At 42.6% G+C, this 17,026-nt stretch overlaps 1 protein-coding gene across 10 annotated transcripts in view; it reads left to right on the top strand.

The window, feature by feature from the left end:
* The window catches only part of LOC112248363 (nuclear receptor corepressor 2), a 195,439-nt gene that overhangs the window by 54,757 nt on the left and 123,656 nt on the right, over nt 1-17,026 (top strand). The gene's annotated exons all lie outside the window — the stretch shown is intronic.

Below are 17,026 nucleotides of genomic sequence, written 5' to 3'. Positions count from 1 at the left end.
TCTTCACAAGTTTATTCCTCAATTTTATATTTTATTGTGAAAGATAAATGTGAACTTCATCATCCAAGCATCACAAGGAACACATCCACAGCCAAACTCATTCCATAAACCATTCTAAATAACCGGTTGCGCTGACAAAAAACTAAACATAAGTTAGCGATCTAACATTTATACTTGTTTACAATGTATCTCTGGTGCGCACAAGGGAGATGTGAAATTGTTTAGAAAAGAGATATGTGTCAGCTAAGCTAACAGCAGCTAAATTCTTTGATTGCAGCCATATTTGTTTGACAATCAAAAACTCCCTAATCCCAGAATGCCATTCACTAATAAGACATAAAGAAACAAAGTCAAAGATGGCTGCTCCCAATGCCCCAAAAACATGGACTTACTTTGACCACTTTTCAGCATATTACAAATCTTCAATGTACTTGTTACAGTATACACAAGATCCGGAGCACATTTCTGTTTACAGTTTTTGACAAATCACAAAGCAAATAATGTTATCACCTCACAGATCATCACCCTAAATACAAGTGCGAAAGCTAAGCAGGGTTGCCAGATTTTGAAAAATCATTTTAGGGGGGTTTATTTCAAGTCAATGGAGAGTAGAAATGGGGGATGGTATCGTGGGGGGGATTTGATGCAGGAAATACTGTGCATTCGGAAAGTATCCTCTTTCCACATTTTGTTACGTTACAGCCTTATTCAAAACTGGATTAAATAGTTTTTTTCCTCATCAATCTACACACATTACCCCATAATGACAAGTCGAAAACAGTTTTTTTGAAATTTGTGCAAATTTATAAAAAATAAAAAACATCACATTTACATACGTATTCAGACCCTTTGCTATGAGACTCAAAATTGAGCTTAGGTGCATCCTGTTTCCATTGATCATCCCGCTTGGAGTTTGCCAAAAGGCACCTAAAGGACTCTGACCATGAGAAATAAGATTCTCTAGTCTGCTGAAACCAAGATTGAACTCTTTGGTCTGAATGCCAAGTGTGACGTCTGGAGGAAACATGCACCGTTCTTATGGTGAAGCATGGTGGTGGAAAGCATCATGCTGTGGGGATGTTTTTTAGCGGCAGGGACTGGGAGACAAGTCAGGATCAATGGAAAGATGAACAGAGGAAAGTACAGAGTGATCCTTGATGAAAACCTGCTCCAGAGCTTTCAGGACCTCAGACTCGGGTGACGGTTCAACTTCCACCAGGACAATGACCCTAAGCACATAGCCAAGACAATGCAGGAGTGGCTTCGGGACAAGTCTCTGAATGTCCTTGATTGGCCCAGCCAGAGCCCGGACATGAACCCGATCGAACATATCTGGAAACACCTGAAAATAGCTGTGCAGCGACACTCCCCATCTAACCTGACAGATTGTGAGAGGATCTGCAGAGAAGACTGGGAGAAACTCCCCAAATACAGGTGTGCCAAACTTGTAGCGTCCCAAGAGGACTTGTGGCTGTAATCACTGCCAAAGGTGATTCAACAAAGTACGGAGTAAAGGATCTGAATACTTACAGTATCAGTCAAAAGTTTGGACACACCTACACACCCACATTGTAGAATAATAGTGAAGACAAACTATGAAATAACACATGGAATCATGTAGTAACCAAAAAGGTGTTAAACAAATCAAGATATATTTTGTATTTGAGATTCTTCTAAGTAGCCACCCTTTGCCTTTATGACAGCTTTGCACACTCTTGGCATTCTCTCAGCCAGCTTCATGTGGAATGCTTTTCCAACAGTCTTGAAGGAGTTCCCACATATATGACCCGTTTCAAGAAACTAGACTTATGACGCGGGTCACTACTTCACAGGAGAGCTGTTTGAACATAAACTTGAACATAAACCACTCATTTGCTTGACTAATGTTGGCTAGCTAACATTCAACCTGGTTGGTTAGCTACCTGCAGATTCATGCAGGGTAGTGACATCATGGGTTGGGATTATGGTTCATTGTTTAGCTAGCTAGCTACATGTCTTGACAAAAGACTCCACAATGCAAGTATCCATTTCAATAGAATGTCAATGCAACAACTGTTGATAGACGTACTAGCTGGTGAATTTGCTCTGGTTATCTACTCAGATTTCAGACCCCGGGTAAGATAGCCTAGTGTTAGTATAATTTAATTATGCCAATGTGCTTTCATCAATTGAAAGCCCTTCATCTATTTTATGAGAATTTATAAGATTCCTTGTTTGCATGAAATAGACGCAGACCAGTCTTTAAATAATAGGTAATAGAATTTATTCTCGGAGCGCGCTCCCCTCAAACAACATGCATCAGGTTAAATACAGATCATGACGTCATTTCACTGCCTTAACCCGAACCCCCTCTCGACAGGACAAAGTAAGGTGAAAAGTTCATTCTAACTTACTAACACACTCCCAGATAACTTTTGACCCCTCAACATTATCGATCACCACTGAACTGACAGTTTTAATTAACAGAAACCCTAGAAATGCACTCACTGCCTTATCTAAAAACCCCAGAGCTACGTTTCAGTTGGGTCAACCATAGGCTAAAGACCTTGTGTTTACACAGTCCACAACCCATTTGTTCCTGCCCAGTTGGAATGGTTTTATTACTCCTTTCTCCTGTCCCACAATTCCTACTTATGAACTCATATTGTTAATCAGATATAATATAACAGAGTATAAGTTTACTTACAGTTCCATTTAAAATGATTTGTTCAGTCATATTAATCAGAATTTCCTAACACCTAGCTAGCTACATTTTCAGATATTACACGTTTCTAATTTTGAAAGTCTTTTTTTATTTCAGGTTAAAGTGTATTGCTAACTAGCGTTACGTGTATGCTTTTATTATTCATATCTCAGAGCCATTTGCAGATTCATGCAGGGTAGTAACGTCATGAGTTGGGATTGTGGTTCATTGTTTAGCTAGCTAGCTACATGTCTTAAAGACTCTCATCTGAGTGTTCCAGAGCGCAGAATAACTGATGAATTTACGAATGCTTAACCCAGTTGAATATGGCCGCTGTCAGTAAATGTCAGCAAAAGTGAGTCATTAAATTGTTGCCAGCAGCACAGTTAGTCACCAACGCTTTGTATGACATGAAAACAGCCTAACCAGCTCTGCTAGGTTGAGTAAAATGGTCACTGAGCTGTTCTCTCATTTGTGTCTGGAAGTATCTAGCAAGTTAGATTGCTTTTTTAAAATTGATACATTTTGTATTATTATTATGAACCAAACAAATACAAAAACAGAAATATACAAACAAGAGTACATAAACCTAAGACAGGGGTATTACATATCAAGATGGTACATTTTCAATTTGTCAACAATTTTTTTGTTTGTTTTACACTTACTGATAGAATTGAAATATTATTTAGAAATTAATAAATAAATTTAGAAATAATGTGAAGAAGGGTTTGTTCTCCGCCCACTGAATTTTATGGATAAAGAATCTGCCATGAAAAATAAACAAATAAACAATGGAAGTTAAATCAGGGTCCATATCATTTGGATCAAAATAAAACAATATCAGTCTTTCAAATTAACATTAATAGTAGTAGTAGTTAAAAAATAAAAATAAATATCTTCTAACTCAGTCCAAACTCATCTGACATAAGAACCGTTCCAAAATAAATGGTCAGGAGTCTCTAGCTCACAACAATTAAATACACATTTGTTATCAGTAGCTACTTTGAATCTTTGTATAATAGTCTTTACAGAGGCGCTTGACTGCTGCTGTTATTACAGAACGCTCAGATCAACCCTTAGAGATGAGTGGGGCTGAAGCTTAAGAGGGTGTGAACGATGCTGAATGGCTGTCGAAGAAGTCCCAAAACATTCAAAGGCCATTTTCTCAAAAGTGAGTCTACACGTTTATCAACTTTTAAAACAAAATTACTTTCCCCCGTTGTTCCTTAACTGTAGTGTATGATATACCATTTTGTAGCTCTGAGTCTCTACTTTTATCCAATGTAAAATCAGAATTTCAAATTTTGCAGAAGTTTACATACACTTAGGTTGGAGTCATTAAAACTCATTCTCAACCACTGCACAAATTTCTTGTTAACAAACTATAGTTTTGGCAAATCGGTTAGGACATCTACTTTTTATGACACAAGTAATTTTCCCAACAACTATTTACAGACAGATGATTTCACTTATAATTCCAGTTGGTCAGAGGTTTACATACACATCGTTGACTGTGCCTTTAAACAGCTTGTAAACATTCCAGAAAATGTCATGGCTTTAGATGCTTCTGATAGGCTAATTGACATCATTTGAGTCAATTGGAGGTGTACCTGTTGATGTATTTCAAGGCCTACCTTCAAACTCAGTGCCTTTTTGCTTGACATCATGGGAAAATCAAAAGAAATCAGCCAAGACCTCTGAATTTTTTTTGTAGACCTCCACAAGTCTGGTTCATCCTTGGGAGCAAATGTCTGAAGGTATCATGTTCATCTGTACAAACAATAGTACGCAAGTATAAACACCATGGGACCACGCAGCCATCATACCACTCAGGAAGGAGATGCGTTCTGTCTCCTAGAGATGAACGTACTTTGGTGCGAAAAGTGCAAATCAATCCCTGAACAACAGCAAAGGACATTGTGAAGATGCTGGAGGCAACAGGTACAAAAGTATCTATATCCACAGTCAAACCAGTCCTATATCGACTTAACCTGAAAGGCCGCTCAGCAAGGAAGAATCCACTGCTCCAAAACCGCCATAAAAAGGCCAGACTACAGTTTGCAACTGCACATGGGGACAAAGGTGGTACTTTTTGGAGAAACGTCCTCTGGTCTGATGAAACGAAAATAGAACTGTTTGACCATAATGACCATCGTTATGTTTGGAGGAAAAAGGGGGAGGCTTACAAGCCGAAGAACACCATCCCATCCGTGAAGCCAGGGGGTGGCAGCATCATGTTTTGGGGGTGCTTTGCTGCACGAGGGACTGGTGCACTTCACAAAATAGATGGAATCATGAGGCAAGAAAATTATGTGGATATATTGAAGCAACATCTCAAGACACATCAGTCAGGAAGTTAAACCTTGGTCGCAAATGGGTCTTCCAAATGGACATTGACCCCATGCATACTTCCAAAGTTGTGGCAAAATGGCTTAAGGACAACAAAGTCAAGGTATTGGAGTGGCCATCACAAAGACCTGACCTCAATCCTATAGGACATTTCTGGGCAGAAATGAAAAAGCTGGTGCGAGCAAGGAGGCCTACCTGCCTGACTCAGTTACACCAGTTCTGTCAGGAGGAATGGGCCAAAATCCACCCAACTTATTGTGGGAAGCTTGTGGAAGGCTGAAACCTGAAGGCTGAAGACCTGAAACGTTTGAGCCAAGTTAAATAATTTAAAGGCAATGCTACCAAATACTAATTGAGTGTATGTAAACTTCTGACCCACTGGGAATGTGATTAAAGAAATAAAAGCTGAAATAAATAATCCTCTCTACTATTATTCTGACATTTCACATTATTAAAATAAAGTGGTGATCCTAACTGACCGAAGACAGGGAATCTTTACTAGGATTAAATGTCAGGAATTGTGAAAAACAAAGTTTAAATGTTTTTGGCTAAGGTGGATGTAAACTTCCGACTTCAACTGTAAGACCGATTTGAGCTGGTCGGTCAAATATGCTGAGCACTTGTTGGCTGCTTTTCATTCACTCTGTGGTCCAACTCATACCAAACCATCTCAATTGGGTTGAGGTCAGGTGATTGTGGAGGCTAGGTCGTCTGATGTAGCACTCATCACTCTCTTTCTTGGTCAAATAGCCTTTCCACAGCATGTAGTCATTTTCCTGAAAAACAAATGATCGTCCCAATAAGCGCAAACCAGATGGGACGGCGTATCGCTGCAGAATGCTGTTGTAGCCATGCTGATTAAGTGTGCCTTGATTTCTAAGTAAATCACTGACCGTGTCACCAGCAAAGCACCCCCACACCATCACACCACCTCCATGCTTCACGGTGGGAACCAAACATGCGGAGGTTATCCGTTCACCTACTCTGCGTCTCACAAAGACACAGTGGTTAGAAATAGAATCTCAAATTTAGACTCATCAAAGCAAAGGACAGAGTTCCACCGGTCTAATGTCCATTGCTTGTTTTTCTTTGCCCAAGCAAGTCTCTTCTTATTGGTGTCCTTTTAGTAGTTTTTTTTAGTTGCAGCAATTCGACCATGATGGCCTGATTCACGAAGTCTCCTCTAAACAGTTGATGTTGAGATGTGTCTGTTACTTGAACTGTGTGAAACATTCGTTTGGGCTGCTATTTCTGAGGCAGTTAACACTAATGAACTTATCCTCTGCAGCAGAGGTAACTCTGGGTCTTCCTGTGGCTATATATATATAGTCATGCTTTTTCTGAGGATGAGTCTTGATGAGTAATTATGAATTATTTATATGCATTCCATGAATTTTGCATGGCATACAGAGGGTAGGCCTTGAGCACAGAGTCATTATTCTTCATCAGTTGATTGAAGTAGCCAATTCCTGCATATGTTACCTGGGAAAAGTACAAGAGAAAACTAAAGTGTGAAGTATATCTTCAACAAACACTTTTCTCATGAGGTCAGCTGCAACCGGATTCTATTCGCATGGCTGTCAAAGCAGTGCTGTGCATCAGTGTCTCTCCGGGAGGTCTTTATATATTCATTTGAATTGGTTCACTGTCTGTTCTCTCCTCTCTCCATCTTTCTTTGTAGTTGAAATGGAGGTCCTGTCTCCGGAGGTCAAGTGAGTTAGGCAACATTACCCTCAGGAATGTTACGGGCACACATTGGCCGACACCAGATGGTCAGTGTGTGTGTAATGTGTAGCAGTGTGTGGCTAACAATTTGTGTGTGGCTGGCTGTGTCTTCCAGTATCAGTCAGACAGGATTACGGGCTCTCTGGGACTTTATTTTTTGAAGAACCTGCCCAGGGAGCATTGTGTTCTTCCTCAACCACTGCAGTTCTCTGTTCTGTCCCTTTTCTGTGTACAGTAGAGGACTCCACTAGTTCTGTCAACACATGAACACCACACTGTTCTCTCGCTCTTCCCAAGAGGACATTGATTAGCAGCCAATCCTGAAAAGTAAAACCATGAGGGAATAACAGCCTAGTCTCTGTGAACATGTTCTTCTTTCAGGGGGCATGGGTGAGCTGTGTGATTTTTATCAGGTAGTACCGTATGTGTTGTTCAAGAAATAAAATATAATAGGACTTCATCTTATTAAGCTGTTATTAGAGATTACATTTCTTGTTTTCGTCAGTGATTAGCTGCAGGTTGTGCTGAGAGGCATCAGCTTGTGTGAGTCCCCAGTCAAGGTTTAAACTATCAGCATTCCTTCATTTGATCAGCATTCCTTCATCCATACCTTCAGGCTATGCTCAAACCCTTGCTTTTTAATCTCACCTCCACTGTGAAGATCCATTTGAAGAAAGAAGTTGAAATGCAGATTGAAACATGGTTGTTGTGGATGTTGTTTCAAAGCCCAACACAATGATGCACAGTGCACAGTGCTTTTTAAGGTGATGATTCATTCAAAACATCCATATGCGTATTAGAGCTTCTGCATAGGCCCCATGAGCCCGGAAAAAACCAACCTTAATAAAAATGATGATTATGCCTTTATAATACATGACCTGTCGCATATTACGCATGGCAGAAAAACATAAAACAAAATTCATTTTAAGATGTCTTTGAAACATAATTGGTTTAGCCTATACTCCAAAATTTGAGTTATTGCCTTTGAGTGTGGAGTGTATTATGCGTACCAGATGGACTGGTTACCTTATGCTCCAACATTTCTATCAATGAGTCTGGGAGAGAACGTATATCCCTAGGCGATGCAGTTGGTTCATTGATTAGGCGGGATGGCTTACAGTTAGCCTAAAATGAGTGAATGTTTTATATTTTCATAATGAATTATGTGACACATTACCTTTTAGCTATACAGAATATCTCACCATCATGTGTTTCCATCTCCTCACTCTCTTTTATTCCTTTCTGGAGCCCACAGTTTAGTACATTTGGTTTTGTTGGGAAAACATATCGATGTTCCCAAACAGATTTCACTTGGTTTCCCAAATGAAGCACTGGGTAGCTGCAGGAACAAGGTTGGAGCGCCCATGGCATACAGAGTTTGGGCGGAATATCACCTGTCGTGCAGCGAGAGCATGTTCCTCAAACAGGAATATCACCTGTCGTGCAGCGAGAGCATGTTCCTCAAACAGGAATATCACCTGTCGTGCAGCTGAGAGCATGTTCCTCAAACAGGAATATCACCTGTCATGCAGCGAGAGCATGTTCCTCAAACAGGAATATCACCTGTCATGCAGCTGAGAGCATGTTCCTCAAACAGGAATATCACCTGTCATGCAGCGAGAGCATGTTCCTCAAACAGGAATATCACCTGTCATGCAGCTGAGAGCATGTTCCTCAAACAGGAATATCACCTGTCGTATTTGCTCCTTTCTCAAATCATCAATAGCCTATAGTCGCACCATGCAGCCCATATATGTGACCGATTCGGTCTTATGTAGCAACATTTGAAATGGTTTTTACGTTGGATAAAAGTAGAGACTCGGAGCTAGAAAATGGTATATCATACACTACATTTGAGGAACAATGGGAAAGTAATTCTGCTTCGAAAGTTGATGATAAACTTGTAACCCCACTTTTGTGGAAATGGCTCTTCTTCATCTACACTCATTCAGCATCGTTCACACCCTCTTAAGCCTTAGCCCCACCCATCTCTTTAAGGATTCACAGGTGAGGCCATGTGCTAAGAGAGTAGTTTAGTGAACAACCAAAGATTTCAAGACTAAAAGTGGATAAAGTAGTATCCTACAATAAGGAAAAACTCCAGGTAAAAAATACACTTCCTAGTCCTTGGTCTATATTCTAATCTGATTTAGGTGCAGGTCATATTGTTCTTCACTTTACTGTCTCTGGTAAACACACACTATATCAAATAAAATGTTTGTTTATTTGTCACATGCACAGGATGCAGAAGGTGTAAATTTTACAGTGAAATGGTTATTTGCATAGTAGCAATATCAAAAACAAAACGTGTCCAGATAAAGATATTTTATAATTATTAGATGACGCTTACCTGACACACTTGTCTAAATTCATGGTTCATGTGAAGGAAATGCTATAACCACCCCTCAACCACATCTGGCTAAGTGGATGGGTCACTATGGTCTAGACATGTACACATGTTAATGAAATACAATAGATGGCTGTAATCACCCACAGACACAACTGGTTAACTTGATGGGTCATGTAATCATCTGGTGGAGCTGGATGGCTAGCAGGCTAAACAATGAACCAGCATAATCCCAACTCTTACTACTACCAGTAAAAACATTGTCATAGTGGTAGTATTAATCTGCAGGTAGCTAAAGCTAACAACTAGGTCCAACGTTAGCTAGCTAACATTAGGCTGTAGCTAGGATTGCAAATGGATTTCTGATTTCAATTAATATTATTACACAGATCATACATGTAATGTTAGCAGGTTTCCTCCAGATGTGACGCTTGGCATTCAGGCCAAAGAGTTCATTCTTGGTTTCATCACGCCAGAGAATCTTGTTTCTCATGGTCCTTTAGGTGCCTTTTTGGCAAACTCCAAGCAGGCTGTCATGTGCCTTTTACTGAGGAGTGATTGGCTTCTGTCTGGCCACTTTATCATAAAATCCTGATTGATGGAGTTCTGCTAAAATGGTTGTCCTTCTGCAATGTTTTCCCATCTCCACAGAGGAACTCTGGATCTCTGTCAGAGTGACCATCGGGCTCTTGGTCACCTCCCTGACCAAGGCCCTTCTCCCCCGATTGCTCAGTTTGGCCTGGTGTAGGAATAGTCTTGGTGGTTCCAAACTTCTTCCATTTAAGAATGATGGAGGCCACTGTGTTCTTGGTATCCTTCCCCAGATATGTGCCTCGACACATTCCTGTTTCGGAGCTCTACGGACAAGTCCTCCGACTTCATGTTTTGGTTCTTGCTATGACATGCATTGTCAACTGTGGGACCTTATATTGACAGGTGTGTGCCTTTCCAAATCGAATTTACCACAAGTGGACTCCATTCAAGTTGTAGAAACATCTCAAGGATGATCAATGGAAACAGGATGCACCTGCGTTCAATTTTGAGTCTCATAGCAAAGGGTCTGAAAACTTATGTAAATAAGTCGACAGAGATGGCCGCCTCGCTTCGCGTTCCTAGGAAACTATGCAGTTTTTTGTTTTTTTACGTGTTATTTCTTACACTAGTACCCCAGGTCATCTTAGGTTTCTTTACATACAGCCGACAAGAACTACTGAATATAAGATCAGCGTCAACTCACCATCAGTACGACCAAGAATATGTTTTTCGCGACGCGGATCCTGTGTTCTGCCTTACAACCAGTGTAACCGAGTGGATCACATGCAGCGACCAAAAAAAAAAAAAAACGACTCAGAAAAAGAGGGAAACGAAGCGGTCTTCTGGTCAGACTCCGGAGACGGGCACATCGTGCACCACTCCCTAGCATTGTTCTTGCCAATGTCCAGTCTCTTGACAACAAGGTTGATGAAATCCGAGCAAGGGTAGCATTCCAGAGGGACATCAGAGACTGTAACGTTCTCTGCTTCACGGAAACATGGCTAACTGGAGAGACGCAATCCGAAGCGGTGCAGCCAGCGGGTTTCTCCACGCATCGCGCCGACAGAAACAAACATCTTTCTGGTAAGAAGAGGGGCGGGGCGTATGTCTTATGGCCAACGTGACATGGTGTGATGAAAGAAACATACAGGAACTCAAATCCTTCTGTTCACCTGATTTAGAATTCCTCACAATCAAATGTAGACCGCATTATCTACCAAGAGAATTCTCTTCGATTATAATCACAGCCGTATATATCCCCCCCAAGCAGACACATCGATGGCTCTGAACGAACTTTATTTAACTCTCTGCAAACTGGAAACGATTTATCCGGAGGCTGCATTCATTGTAGCTGGGGATTTTAACAAGGCTAATCTGAAAACAAGACTCCCTAAATTTTATCAGCATATCGATTGCGCAACCAGGGGTGGAAAGACCCTGGATCATTGTTACTCTAACTTCCGCGACGCATATAAGGCCCTGCCCCGCCCCCCTTTCGGAAAAGCTGACCACGACTCCATTTTGTTGATCCCTGCCTACAGACAGAAACTAAAACAAGAAGCTCCCACGCTGAGGTCTGTCCAACGCTGGTCCGACCAAGCTGACTCCACACTCCAAGACTGCTTCCATCACGTGGACTGGGAGATGTTTCGTATTGCGTCAGACTACAACATTGACGAATACGCTGATACGGTGTGCGAGTTCATTAGAACGTGCGTTGAAGATGTCGTTCCCATAGCAACGATTAAAACATTCCCTAACCAGAAACCGTGGATTGATGGCAGCATTCGTGTGAAACTGAAGGCACGAACCACTGCTTTTAATCAGGGCAAGGTGTCTGGTAACATGGCTGAATACAAACAGTGCAGCTATTCCCTCCGCAAGGCTATCAAACAAGCTAAGCGCCAGTACAGAGACAAAGTAGAATCTCAATTCAACGGCTCAGACACAAGAGGTATGTGGCAGGGTCTACAGTCAATCACGGACTACAGGAAGAAACCCAGCCCAGTCACGGACCAGGATGTCTTGCTCCCAGGCAGACTAAATAACTTTTTGCCCGCTTTGAGGACAATACAGTGCCACTGACACGGCCTGCAACGGAAACATGCGGTCTCTCCTTCACTGCAGCCAAAGTGAGTAAGACATTTAAACGTGTTAACCCTCGCAAGGCTGCAGGCCCAGACGGCATCCCCAGCCGCGCCCTCAGAGCATGCGCAGACCAGCTGGCCGGTGTGTTTACGGACATATTCAATCAATCCCTATACCAGTCTGCTGTTCCCACATGCTTCAAGAGGGCCACCATTGTTCCTGTTCCCAAGAAAGCTAAGGTAACTGAGCTAAACGACTACCGCCCCGTAGCACTCACATCCGTCATCATGAAGTGCTTTGAGAGACTAGTCAAGGACCATATCACCTCCACCCTACCTGACACCCATGACCCACTCCAATTTGCTTACCGCCCAAATAGGTCCACAGACGATGCAATCTCAACCACACTGCACACTGCCCTAACCCATCTGGACAAGAGGAATACCTATGTGAGAATGCTGTTCATCGACTACAGCTCGGCATTCAACACCATAGTACCCTCCAAGCTCGTCATCAAGCTCGAGACCCTGGGTCTCGACCCCGCCCTGTGCAACTGGGTACTGGACTTCCTGACGGGCCGCCCCCAGGTGGTGAGGGTAGGCAACAACATCTCCTCCCCGCTGATCCTCAACACTGGGGCCCCACAAGGGTGCGTTCTGAGCCCTCTCCTGTACTCCCTGTTCACCCACGACTGCGTGGCCATGCACGCCTCAACTCAATCATCAAGTTTGCGGACGACACAACAGTGGTAGGCTTGATTACCAACAACGACGAGACGGCCTACAGGGAGGAGGTGAGGGCCCTCGGAGTGTGGTGTCAGGAAAATAACCTCACACTCAACGTCAACAAAACTAAGGAGATGATTGTGGACTTCAGGAAACAGCAGAGGGAACACCGCCCCATCCACATCGATGGAACAGTAGTGGAGAGGGTAGCAAGTTTTAAGTTCCTCGGCATACACATCACAGACAAACTGAATTGGTCCACTCACACAGACAGCATCGTGAGGAAGGCGCAGCAGCGCCTCTTCAACCTCAGGAGGCTGAAGAAATTCGGCTTGTCACCAAAAGCACTCACAAACTTCTACAGATGCACAATCGAGAGCATCCTGGCGGGCTGTATCACCGCCTGGTATGGCAACTGCACCGCCCTCAACCGTAAGGCTCTCCAGAGGGTAGTGAGGTCTGCACAACGCATCACCGGGGGCAAACTACCTGCCCTCCAGGACACCTACACCACCCGATGCTACAGGAAGGCCATAAAGATCATCAAGGACATCAACCACCCGAGCCACTGCCTGTTCACCCCGCTGCCATCCAGAAGGCGAGGTCAGTACAGGTGCATCAAAGCTGGGACCGAGAGACTGAAAAACAGCTTCTATCTCAAGGCCATCAGACTGTTAAACAGCCACCACTAACATTGAGTGGCTACTGCCAACACACTGTCAATGACACTGACTCTACTCCAGCCACTTTAATCATGGGAATTGATGGGAAATGATGTAAATATATCACTAACTAAAAAAAACTTTAAACACTTTAAACAATGCTACCTTATATAATGTTACTTACCCTACATTGTTCATCTCATATGCATACGTTGATACTGTACTCTATATCATCGACTGCATCCTTATGTAATACATGTATCAATAGCCACTTTAACTATGCCACTTGGTTTACATACTTATCTCATATGTATATACTGTACTCGATATCATCTACTGTATCTTGCCTATGCTGCTCTGTACCATCACTCATTCATATATCCTTATGTACATATTCTTTATCCCCTTACACTGTGTATGACAGTAGTTTTTTTTGGAATTGTTAGTTAGATTACTTGCTCGTTATTACTGCATTGTCGGAACTAGAAGCACAAGCATTTCGCTACACTCGCATTAACATCTGCTAACCATGTGTATGTGACAAATAAAATTTGATTTGATTTGAAATAAGGTATTTCTAAAAACCTGCATTTGCTTTGTCGTTATAGGGTATTGTGTGTAGATTGAGAATTTGTTTAGATTTAAATCCATTTTAGAATAAAGCTGTAACATAACAAAATGTGGAAAATGTCAAAGGGTCTGAATATTTTTAGAATGTTATGATATGTTTACTAAGATTTTCTAAGGTTTGTATCATTCACAACTAAAGTTGCCAAATAAGTCTACATCTAGCCTGTAGGACCTGTTTCAAATGAATACTTTTACACTCGCTCTGTAATGGGAAAAATATCCTTTCTAATTTATTCTATTCTTCTTACCATAAAAAAATACTGACACAGGATTTATAAGCATGTCTTGTCAGCTAATTGAACAAGCCAGATAACATGTATCTACAGTAGGCCAACTCAGTCTGTTCACCTGAAATACATTTTCTTCATATCATACTGTTTCTCTAGACCTGCCTAAAATAAATCATGGATTTATTGTGATGGTGTACATTAAATTTTGTTTTAGACTTTTTTAAATGCAATTGATCAAAACGTGCTCAACAGCGTTGTGTTTAGGCCAACAGATGCTAAATGTCTATGTTTAATTAAAGGTCTTTTGCATGACAATAACCAGCTGGCAACATTTCATGACCGCCACAGACCTATCTGTAGGCAAGCACCATGGTCTTGTAGTGGATGTAAGGTTTGACTGGAAGCTAGTGGAGTGTTCGGAGGAGCGGGGTGACTTGGGAGAGCTTGGGAAGGTTGAACACCTGGCGGACTGGAGCGTTCTGGATAAGTTGCATGGGTTTGATGATAGAAGCGGGGAGCCCAGCCAACAGCGAGTTGCAGGTATTCAGGCGGGAGTTGACAGTGCCTGGATTAGGACCTGCACCGCTTCTTCTGTGAGGTAGGATCATACCCTGCGGATGTTGTAGAGCATGATCCTGCAGGAGCGAGTCACTTCTTTGATGTTTGCAGAGAACAACAAGGTGTTGTCCAGGGTCACGCCAAGGTTCTTTGCACTCTGGGAGGTACACCATGGAGTTGTCAACCGTGATGGAGAGGTCTTCGAGCGGGCAGGCCTTGCCTGGGAGTAAGAGCAGCTCAGTCTTGAAGAGGTTGAGCTTGAGGTGGTGGGACGACACCCAAGCTGAGATATCTGCCAGGCGCACAGAGATGTTGCCGCCTGTGTGTCAGAGGGGGGAAGGAGAAAAGTAATTGAATGTCATCCACATAGCAATGATAGGAGAGACCATGTGAGAATATGTTGGAGCCAAGGGACTTGGTGTATAGAGGAAAGGGCCTAGAACCGATCCCTGGGGGACACCAGTCGTGAGAGTACGTGGTACAGACACAAATCCTATCTCTGACACCTGGTAAGAGCAGCCTACCAGGTAGGGTGCAATCCAAGAGTGTGCGGAGCCTAATGCCCTGCCTGAGAGAGTGGAGAGGAGGATCTGATGGTTCACGGTGTCGAAAGCAGTGGATAGATAGATCTCGGAAGATGAGAACAGAGGAGAGAGAGTCAGCTATGGTAGAGTGGAGAGCAGGGCCTCCTTGACACAGAGAAGAGCGGTCTCGGTTGAGTGACCCAAGACTGCTCAAATAACCTTTTTCTTAGCATTAGCTGAAAAGGGAGACCTTTGTTTGTCAAAAAAATAGATGCGCAAGCATGAGTGATGTGCTAGCATTAGGCAATCTGTTGGTTTGCCCTGTGCGGAAACGATATCATTTATTTGAACTCAAGATGTATGTTCTAGCATATTCTCTGAAGGACACTTTAGCTCAATATTTTGCCTTTCATTGCTTTCACTGTATGTTTTTCCTGAGGCACAGCACTCTGTCTAGGCTATTGCATCATGTATAAGTTATCCTATCCATTTTTGAACAACTATCAAACAATTGTCTCGATGATGTTCAGTTTGTGTGCCATTCAGTGGAAGGGTAAACCCATTTGTATCTTTTTGACATTCTAACCTTATTGTTTTGCTATTACTATACTCTATTTTGTTCCCTAATCCTACCATGGAGCTCCTACTCCTGGCCCCCTCTCTCTCTCCCAGCCTCCCCTGCTCTCTGCACAGCTGCAGAGTTGAGCTGGTCCTTGGAGGGGATGGTAGTAGAGAGATTGGCAGAGTCACAAACGCGTAGTGTTTTCACGATAACGCAGCGCTATCAGCACGCATGATCTGTGCTCTGCTCATAATGGGGCCTGAGCCAGTGAGAGACTAATGGAGCCGTTGTTGTTTCTTGTCACTGCGCTGCGCACCGCTACCCCTCGCCGTCCCTCACCCCTCTACCCTACCTCCCATACCTCTCTCTCCTTTTCACTCCTGACAAATCCTCCCCGGGGAACAGATTTTGTTGCACACTCACGCATAAGATTGGAGAGAGAGAAGTGGGGTGGGGGATAGTATAAAAAAATCCACAGATCTTGATGTGATTATGTAAGTGCCAAGCCTCTATGGAAATCAGTGTGTGTGTGTGTCAGGAAAGGGGGTAAGCAGGGAGAAGGGCTTTCACACACCATCTGGGTTTTCATATTCTTTTTTGCAACACTGTTTAAGAAATTATACACAGAAAAGTCCGTAATTTTGCAGTCCAGGCCACCCCATTACACCTTTCAGATTCAGCATTGCATAAGTAATAAATATGTCCTTGCTACATTCCTGCTGTCTAGTCATTGGGGATAATATAGCAGAATGGGTCTAAATGATTATAGTAGCACTGGTGTCCTGCAAGACAAACACTCTCTGCTCCCTGGCACTAAAATAAACCTCAAGGTAGGCCTTTGTGGCTCTGTACTGGCAATTATGTTTGGTTCCCCCCCCCAGAAGCCACTTCCATTTTGACATTAGCAGTCTTGTTACTGATGCTGTTTTCACATAGGATGTACGGTTTATATTTTTTCAGGCCAATGTTTAAATGACAACAAACAGGCCCATTTTTACCACATTCTTGTCTGCCTATGCCTGTTGTGTCTACCGTGCGCATGCCAGTGACTTGAGGTGTGCAGATGTGGGTGGGAATCTATTTTAACAGATCCATTGACTCTACAGCATCAAAAATAAATTCACCTTAATTATTTTAGGCAAGTCCTAGGAGATATTATAAGACTAATAAAATGTGTGTATCAAGAATGGTCCACCACCCAAAGGACATCCAGCCAACCTGACACTGTGGAAAGCATTGGAGTCAACATGGGCCATTTTTATTTTATTTGACCTTTAACTAGGCAAGATCAGTTAAGAACAAATTCTTATTTTCAATGACGGAACTGCCTGTTCAGGGGCAGAACGACAGATTTGTACCTTGTCAGCTCGGGGGTTTGAACTTGCAACCTTCCGGTTACTAGTCGCTCT

The sequence above is a fragment of the Oncorhynchus tshawytscha genome, linkage group LG04 (assembly GCF_018296145.1).
Source record: "Oncorhynchus tshawytscha isolate Ot180627B linkage group LG04, Otsh_v2.0, whole genome shotgun sequence".
Lineage (NCBI taxonomy): Eukaryota > Metazoa > Chordata > Actinopteri > Salmoniformes > Salmonidae > Oncorhynchus > Oncorhynchus tshawytscha.
The sequence above is the reverse complement of the archived record's forward strand: the minus strand, read 5'-3'. Positions and strand labels throughout refer to the sequence as shown.